We start from the raw sequence: 10,149 nt of genomic DNA on the forward strand, positions 1-10,149 counted from the left end.
TGCCGGGCCCGCTGCACCAGTTGTTGCTGGTTACGAGGGTCAAAACTAGTGAGCACGGCCTCCCACTGCTCGGGTGTGGGGTTGAGTATTTTCGGGGCGGACTTGACGTTGGGGCACGCCCATGTGGCGTGATATAGGGAGGCGTAGTGGTTACAAAGGGGTCATTTGCAGGAGTACAGTGTAGGATGTATTGCGTGTCGTCTGCTTAAATGGGGGTATGTATCGGTTTGTAATTGTCGACATGTTACAGCGTCTTCACGTGCGAGGGTCTTGTGTAAAGGTTGGTATTGTCGTCTGTTCAATCTGTGGTGTTGTAGTATTTGTTGTATGACGCGAAGCGTCGAGGAAAATAAAAAAGAAGATATCAGCGTCCATCCACTCTGTCAAGAATGATGACCAGCGAAGCTGTCAATGGGGGCCGCTCCTATATCGCGAACTGAGCGAAGCTGTCAATGTGGGCACCTCCTACATGGCGAACTGCGCCTCCGCCGCGGGTGTGCCCGGCATTGCACTATCTTCGGGATCGGCGGAAGTAAGGGGAGTGCTTAACGCCTGCTTCACCGCCGCCGCGGGTCGGGCCAATATTGCGCTGTCTTCGGGATCGGGTCCATCCCAAAGGTAGTGCCATGCTGGGCTGAGCCGCGGTGCAGGTGAAGCAGGCGTGGGCACATCCTAAAGATCCCGAAGTGCGCGTTACAGGTTCCTGAGCCAACAGAGGTATGTTCCATTGAGCTTGGACCCTTTCTGCACTGTCACCAGGATCGGCCCACATGACGATTTTTTCTGATGAAGGACGGCGAAAAAAACTATAGAAAGTTAGTCATATACAGCTTTCGCTGTAAAAAGCAGCAAAATGTTGACCGCCGAATAGATTGCTTTGACGGCGCATTAGGGTGGTGGCGGGGCAGGGAGGGGGGGGGGTGTATGACGCTTAATTTTGGGGTGGGGGGGGGCAGGCCTCCACCTAGATACGTGCCTGTACTGGCGGCAGCAATGCGCGCCTCAGCGCAATTGTCGCGCAGTGGTGAGGCGGTGCGGCAGGCGTCATTGCTTACGCAAGCAGCCGTCTTACAATGGCTGAGACGATGCACTTAGTCATGGAAAAAGATTGCTTCAAAATTATTTCGGCAGTGAGCAAGTTCCAGCGACACTTGGTTTGTTCGCGCAGTTAAGCAATGTTTCTTATTGTAGGTAGACCCCTTATGGCTTTAGCGATCACCACACGCAATGCTGGCTTGCCGAACTCAAGGATCCTTCAGGCGGACTAGTTCGTTGGAGCCTGCGCTTACAAGAGTATATGACAAAAAGAGGACGGGCGCTTAAGCTTCGCCTTTAATAGTGGAACGCAATAGCATTCAAAGATCGCTGACCGCTTTTCCCACCTACCGGCAACTAGTGCGTATGTAACCGTAATGTGTACCGGAAAACGCTGGCCGCGAACGCTACGAAACGCGGCCTCTTGCGTGGCACGCGATGTGGCGGCGGCGAGCGCCATCTGGAGGTATTGCAAGAAACCGGGCGCGCCCTCCGTTTCTTCCAAGATACTCATGCGCCGACGCGGGCTTTCGGCGGACGATATGGCCGGTCTATGAATGGTAGAAACGCTGGAAAAAGGGTTTGTTCGAGCTTTTGCGTAACATAATTACATTTTTTGGAATAGTGAAACTACAATCCTACGCTATCATGTCTGTAGGTTGTGTGTAAGTCGTACTTTGCGATTTTTCTACGTATTTTCGCTTGAGAAATTCAATTAATTCAGTCAATTCCTTGCGTCACGTAGAAGGCCTGGGTATGGGTTGTCTGAAACTATTTTACCGAAATGACGCCGGACGCCGATGATTGCGCCAGATATTGTGCGACGCGGGGCCATTACCGCTATAGCATTAATACCGTTGCCTACCGATCGGGAAGGAAGCCCTGCGCATGCCAACTGTTTGTCACGCGCCCATCTTTCTACGGCATCATCGGACTCTAACGATGACTTGTCATTTGTCAGTGTTAAATCCGCTGGCTTTCTCCACCCTGTAGACCGTCCTTAGAATTGATTTACTTGGTCCATTCTCATTGACCTCTTGGCGCAAGAGGTGTAGAGTAAGCTGAAAGATTGGGCCAGTTGGTTTTGCATCAAGAGGATATCGCAGCGCGATCTAAAATCTATGCTGAAAGAAAGATACACACAGAGACAAGCGCTATGAACTATTAGCTTTTCTTTATTGGCCGGATTTATATGTAGAGAGGTAAATAACATTCGGAAAACAAAAGAGAAATCAAAACCACGAAGCCATCTAAGGGCGTATGACTGTGTTTTGTAGAAAGAATAATTCTTTTAAGGCCTACTAACACAATTATACTGCCGGCCATGCGCGGGAACATAATTGGGTCTCATATGACAGATAGAACCGGGTCTCCCATATTACTGTGGCAGTCTAAGAAATCAGAGAGAAATGTTCTTGGCTATTCATCGCCATTATTATAGGTGCAAAGGGGATTTCGAGTACACTCACGTGGTAAATACACATAAGGGAGAATTCGCTCGCGCTATCGCTGAAGCTGCGCGTAGGCACAGGAAGATAATTGTGTTAGTAGGCCTTCTGTGGCATCCTGAGTAACATATATTGCGCTTTTTAGAGGGCATGGGCATACGCAGCCAGATAGTTTCGTAGTTTTGTTTTCTGTTTTGTTTCCGAATGCTATTTTCCTCTGTATGTATAAATCCGGCCAATAAGCAAAATCCGTTAGAAGTTAGCGCTTGTACCCGTGTGTCTCTTTCTTTGCGCATATATTTTACTTCGCGCTGCTAAAACGTCAGCACGGGTAGAGGTACGTACCGACTATTCTACACGGCATGCCAAAACGAAAGCTTTTGCGAGGGGTAATTCTTATGAAGTCGCCAAGTACCTTCTCCACCGCATCGGCATACGACCCTGTTCTCATCACCGACCGCGATGCAACATTCCCAGCCCAAGTGATGCCAGATATTCGGCAGCAAGAACACTGCGCATGATTCTCAAACAAATGGATTAATGAAACGACTCAACAAAGCGCGGGCTGAGGGGCCTTCCGTGTATATTGACGTAGAGCGTGAGACGAGATTGTGGTGCATGTGACGTTCGCCTTTAACGGTTCTGCACAGGGGACCACACGGTTTATTTCTGCTCGAACTTGTATACGGGCGCCACGTCACATGAGCACTTGACGTCACGCTACCTATGGCTGATTATAGCCGAACCTGCGAACGCGTGGGAGAGTTCTTAGAATCGAGCCGAAGAAGCACAACAGCTTGCTCAGGGTCGTGCCCTTGTCTCCCATATTTAGCGTGTTTGACTCCAGTTCCGCAACCCTCAAGGTAGCCGGACCTGACATAGTCATGAAAGCACGCGCCGAGGCCAAGATCCGAAATGGACTTAAGAATATAAGAGTGCCGAACGTTGTCAAAAGCCTTCTCCAGGTCCAGCCCTAGGATGGCCTTAACGCCCTTTCCATCTCCATCAATGACCTGATGCTTGATGAGCTTCATTGCGTCTAGAGTCGACAGCCCGGCCCGAAAACCAATCATAGTGGGGGGGGGTAGACCTGGTTCTCCTCAAGGTACCTTGTAAGCCGATTAAGCACCACATGCTCGGCTACCTTCGTCACACACGAAGTGAGTGAAATAGGCCTTAGGTTATCAATGCTCGGGACTTTGCCAGCCTTGGGAATCAGCACCGTGAGAGCTGTCTTCCACTGCTCCGGAACCACTCCGTCTCTCCACATAGCGTTAACATCCCCGGTAAAGTACTTGATTGACCTATAGTCCAGATTCTTCAAAAGCTTGTTCGAAATACCGTCCGGTCCGGGAGCCGAGTTGCTGTTAAGGATATGCAAAACCGTGAGTACCTCTTCCGCAGAAAAGGCCTCATCTAGGGAAAAGTTGTCCTCTCCCGTGTAGGCCTGCTCCGTGAGGAAAGCACCTGGGTCCTCAACAGGAAGGTATTTGTTGGCCAGCTTTTCAACCAGCTCTTCCTCCGATGCAAACCCCACTGCTTCGTGTACAGCTCTAGCAAGGACGTGCCCCTGACTAACTCTCATATTGGAGTCGTTCAGCAAATGCTTAAGCAAGCCCCACGACCTCCGGTTGTGCACCTGCTCGTCCACCGAGTTGCATACCTCATCCCACTGTTGGCTAGACAAAAGCTTACAGTGCTACTCAATAAGCTTATTCAGCTCGGAAATCTTTTCACGCAGCCTGCGATTAAGCCGCTACCCCTTCCACCTAGCCAGCATAGACCGCTTGGCTTCAATCAGATGGGCCAGCCTGCTATCAACACTATTCACCTCCAAATCCGTAGTGATCTCCTTCGTAGCCTCCTTTACATCGTCCCTCACCTGGGTGACCCAATCCTCCAGGGACGGCAGGTACAGGCCTTCGAATTCCTTCCCCATTTCTCCTCTCTCCTCCCGGATCATCCGAAACTTATCCCAGTCTATAAACGTTAACGCCCTAGGGCGCCTACCCTCAACCTCAAAAACGACTTGGTTAATATAATGATCGCGACGTAGGTCTTCGGCGAGATTTCACCAACTAGGCTTGGCCACGTTCTTTACAAAGCAGAGGTCAAGGGTAGTATCCCTACACGTCGACGTCCCTATACGTGTCGAAAAGGCAGGGTCAGTGACCAGCGTAAGGTCAAATTCCGCAGCGTTGTGCCAAAGGTCTCTCCCTTTAACTGTGTCGTGCTTGTAACCCCACACGTAATACGGAGCATTAAAATCCCCAGCCACGATCAGCGGATGGTCCCCGGCAAGCTTAGAAGCTTTCTGCAGAAGCAGCTTGAATCTCTGCACCCTGTCGCTCGGGGCACTATACACGCTCAGAATAAACACGCTTTTCTTGTTCGCCCGGTTAGGAATCACCTCAACCATGACATATTCCAGGGAACTGAAAGGTATCTTAAGATCATAGACCACCTGCGTCCGTTTGCGATCCAACAGAATGCAGGTCCCCCGAGCTTTGGATCCGCCGAAGACGGTTCGGTAGCCCGTCAGAGAAACTTCTGTCATTGTCTCCTGCAGTAGAATAGCCTGCGACCTACCTTTACACGCGCGAATATACTGCTGTGTTGGCGCCCGTTTACGAGCATACCCCCTACAGTTCCATTGCCACACACAAAAAGCCTCATTTTGTCGCACCATGTTGAAGCAGTTGCTGCGAGCCACGTTGCTGAACCTGAGACTTCCCTGTCTAGGAACCAGCCGACTCAGATCCCGACCTAAGAAGGGGAGAGGCACTCAGACTGGATTTCTTTTCGGACACCTCTATTCTTCATTGCAACTCCTTGAACATCCCATCGATCGAGCCGAGCGACTCTGTGAGACGCGTATTCAGCTGAACCAGACCATTGTTTGCTTGCTTAGCACTATGTACAACACTCGACAGCATCTCCTTCACTTCATATCTCAGCTTCCTTGACGCGGGCTCCGCCTAATGAGTCATCGCCTTCCTCCTTGAGGGGCGCGACCCACTAGCCTCACGTACATCAGCAAAATCCATGCTCTATGGGCTCAGGCATTGCCCTCTCAGCCGGTGCAGGTCCTGCCACACCCTTAAAGACCGAGATTTCTGCGCGAAGCAACCTCACCATTTCTCTTAACTCTGCGTTTTCCTGTTCTAGCCTTTTGAATCTCGCCTCATTCTTGCTTTGCTCTGGCCTTACCAAACTAGGCATCTGCGTTCGAGCACTCCGCTCCGCCCAGGTAGTACCACTGGCCGCTCCACGGGGGCCCTTGCCTTGTAGACCCTGCAACACACCACTCTGGCGCACTCCTTGTCCCGCAGTCCGATTGGTGCCACGCGCATTCTCAGTTCCCAACTGTCCGTCCAGTCCAAAGCGCACCTTAGACGCCGATCTGCTCCCAGACCGGCCTCCGGAGCGGCTGCGAGATGCTCTACCTGGTCTCCTTGATTTTGATCTTGAACGCCGACGCCCACGAGCTTGTCCTTGCCCAGTCTCCAGCGTCTTTCCCAACGTCGGGAACTGGCTTTCGTCGTACCTGAAGCCTCCCTTCTCTTCATCCTCCGCCTTGATATCCGCCCTAGCCTGCTCAAAACGACGGCGCCGGACCACATAGGGGGTACGGAACCGTTGCTGGCACTCCTTGGCAGCCGTGATATGCTCTCCCCCACACAGTTCACACTTGGGCGTACACCGGTGTGCCTCACCGGGATTGGTTGAACCGCAGCCCCTGCAAACATGACAATATGCCATGCCTTTTTTTAGTGCGCGTCTTACCGCTGCCTTTCCGTTTCAGTGAACTTGCCAGTATCTAGCATCAAGTTCATAGACGAAACGGTCATGACAGTAGCCGGGCAGCGGGCGCGGTCGAGCTCTCAATGCACGTTTTCTGCTGCTCACCGAACATTGCACAGTCCCGGCGCCGTAGCAGAAATCTTCCTCGCGTCTGTGCTTGCTGCATGCCCCACTTGTTGCTGGTGGCTGTCTGCCGCTTCTAAGTTTCACCAGCCAAGCTTCACGAAGCTCCTTGCCCTGCGGCTACATGTGAATAAGGCTGGCACCGGGCTCCGTTGCGTACGTCCGGCACTGCATCACCGAGCACTAGCCCACCATGCTGCGCGCCTCCAAATGCAGCCACTACCTACTATAGTACTTTCAAATGTGGTCAATCAGACACCCAAGGTGGTAAAGTCTCACAACTTATTCAGAACCGCAGCGCGGGTGGGACTTTAAACTTTCGTTTTCGGTTTGCTTCGGCGCTTCCGAAGCAGCCCACGCGGCCGCTGTGTCCACATGATCCCTCATGCCACGTCACGCCGACGGTGGTGCCAGCTTTTTCAGGGGTGGAGCTCGTCCCCAATAAGCTTATTTATGCTCAAACCGTTTTAGTTATAGAGGGAAAAATTTTAAAAAAATAAGACGTTGTCTGTAAGTTCATTTCACATTCTTTTTTTTTTCCTATGTTCGCGTCAACTAACGTATGTAGTTGACACTAGGCGTGATGTCTTTCCTGTTGCCAATTTCTGCCGAGTGTTCCGGCCCTCTTGTTGAATTTCTGTCTCCATCGGTCAAGTGCGTCGGCTTTTATACATCATTCGTCGAATGTTCCAGAGTAATCGGTAGGACCCGCGTGTCTCCCACAAGGGGTGCGATCGGAGATGGTTGTTCGGCGTGTTCGTTCGGTTACCGGCGCGCGCGATTGGCCTACTCCACGCCGACGTCGCCAACCGCGGGGCGCGGCCACATTTTTGATGACGTCAAAATGACGACACGCTCCAGTCAATCATCCTCCCACCGAGCATTTCGTCTGCTGGGCGCCGAACCCGATGGGAGCTGGGAAGGTTGGAGCGATCATACGGCTTCGCATAACGCGTCTGGTAGATCGGATTCGATCCAACCGCCGGCAACGGCATGGCACGTTTGGATCCAATCCATAGTTTAATTTGAGAAAATGGCGCTTCCGTTGGGAACTTAGGTTGCTGCACTGGCATTTCTAGAGGAAGGCGGAGAGCGGGTGGCGGTGCGAAACAAATAATTCGTTGGTTGTAGAGCGCAATCGACACCATCATTGGTGCCAGCGAGCCACTGAAATGTTCTCGCTGCCTCTTGAAAAATGCGCCACTCTTCCCGTCGGTTCTTTTCCTTTTTTCTTCTCGCTGTGCGCGACATCACCTAGGGACGACGCAAGAAACTAATAGTTATAAATTGCAGTAGTCACACGTACTACTATTTGAAAACGTGTTTGGGCTTGAGAAGAAAAAATACATTCTTTTAGATAAAGATTTCATTCATTTGAAAGACGAGAAACATTTCGCTTTGTAGTGCACTGTCTGCAAGCAGACGGCAAACGACGGAAGTAATCTTCCGGGGCGGTCACCACTTCCTGATTGGCTGCTCTCTTCACCCCGTTGTCACAAATTTTGCATACTGCCACTTTGTGACGTTGCAGCAACCGAACAGAACGCGTATCGAACAAAATATCGCCGATCGCGCCCAAGGTGTACTCTATTCGCGTCGCGCATACATGCAATCGCATTACACAAGGCTCTGTGATAAACAGCAGATGGAACCATCAATAACATTCCAGGAACTTCCGATACATACACGCGCGTCCTGCCCTGTATATATATATATATATATATATATATATATATATATATATATATATATATATATATATATATATATATATATATATATATACGACGCAGTGGAAGGAAGAGAAAATAGAGGTACAGATGCAGGAGCCCCGCCTACTAAGCGGAGTCCCTAGTCCGGAACCTCAAGCTGCCAGTCCGGCCCTTTTGACCAATGCCTTTTGGGCCTGAGTAATAAAGCAGGGCCGCTTTCCAGTCGTCTTGGGTAGGTTAGGGGATGCGGGTGAGAGCTTAATTTTGCTGACAGGGAGCTTCCCCCAAGCATTGATTCACCTTTGATAACTTCTCGCCGGGCGGGGATTCGCTTGTACCCGTTTCACCGGTGGGTGTCCGGTGGTTTTCCAGCCCAGCACATCCCGGAGCCAGGATGGACGTCCTGACCGTTGGGCCGCGGCTGCGGTGAGATACTGTGGAGTCATTTCCTGGCGTGTACTCTCGAGGTAGCTGAAGAAAAGGGAGAAATGGTTGCCACGATGCAGCGTATTGCATGCGAGGTGAATATGCACGATCTCGCGGAGCACTTTTTGTACGACGGCAATACCTCGCGATGTGTCCCTGAGCACCTCAGCTAACAAGTTGCCTGCGATTTTAATTAAAGTTGGGCACAGATCTCCAAAGCGCGTTGTGGACGGAAGACGCACGTCGCGGCTTTGTGCCACGTCGACGTTCAAAACTCGTAGGCTGTGGCAGGACCAGGGTGCTCTTGGCAATGGGTGTCGTAGTAAACGGGTTCGTCGCTCAAGGCAGGTTGTGACCAGGCTACCGGTGGTTCACAATAGATCTCTTCAATGGAGCATTGGTGGCCCACGTGGTTGGCATCTGGGTCGCGAAAATGAGCCAGCTCACCTCTTATAACTCATCGTACTAATGCAGACTTGCTCTGGTACTAAGCAGACTCCATGTTTGCTACTTTGGTCACGTTGTACAGCCGACCAAACTTGGGAAGAATGCGGCTTGTTTTAAGAGCTACGAACGTACGACAGTGACGCCTTAAGTCGGAAGGAAGAGGTAATGAAGTCTCCGTTAGAGATAAAAAGATTGTATACGTCTTCGGCAATTCTTTTCAGTAGGTGTTCAACCTTCTCCTGACCGACACACTTGCGTTCACAATTCCGCAAAGCTTCAGGCCTTCCTCAATGGAGCTAGTGCACGGCTCTCCCTGCAACTGGCCTCGTCGTGCAAGTGTCTTCTCAGTCCTTTCCTTTTTAGAAAGCGGATCACCAAAGCATTTCTTTATCTCTTCGAGAAAGCTGTACCAAGTTATTGTCGAACCACATAGGCGCAGTTCCGCACGGAAATATGGTACGTTAGAAAGCTGCGCATACCAACTTCATTCATTGTGGCGGCTGACTCTCTGATGTTGCCTCAACCACTCTTCGACGTCCTCACTCACTTTGCCTGGGCATGTGCGTGCTTCTCGATGAGGTGTCCTGTAGCCAGCTTGCCTCAAGCGAAAGCTTTCTTTCGCGGTTTCCTCACGAACGTCGCCTCCGTCCGAATCACTCATGTCACCGCCTTCCCGGTGATATCCCGACCAACTGTGTTCTGCGTCGAAGAGATGGTATAGCTCGGTCGTCCAGTGCGATCTACCCAGCACGTGCACCAAAATTGTGTTACGGATGGGATGGGTTTATTTACAAGATCATAGATTGTTAGCGTTGAACAAAGGACAGGACCGTCATACAACGCCAACAGGCAGTGGCCAGATGCACGCGCACACCTCTACCTTGTGTTCCTTCGGCTGTGTCGTGCGGCGTGTCAATATGCGCGTGACACGGGCGCATTTGTATGAGGCCCCCAAGTAAATGCGGCCGCCACAGCCAGGATTCGATCCCATGATCTTATGATCAGTAACGCGACGCCATAACTGCTAAGCTGGCGTGCTATGCAGGATGCGCCGAGTTTGGCGAAATTCGGTATCTTCACGAGCTCTTGCGACACCCCAAGATGAAAGCACAAATGGTAACGAGGCACAGTTTGTCTTTCGATAAGCCTCCAGT

The sequence above is a fragment of the Dermacentor andersoni genome, chromosome 3 (genome assembly GCF_023375885.2).
Source record: "Dermacentor andersoni chromosome 3, qqDerAnde1_hic_scaffold, whole genome shotgun sequence".
Lineage (NCBI taxonomy): Eukaryota > Metazoa > Arthropoda > Arachnida > Ixodida > Ixodidae > Dermacentor > Dermacentor andersoni.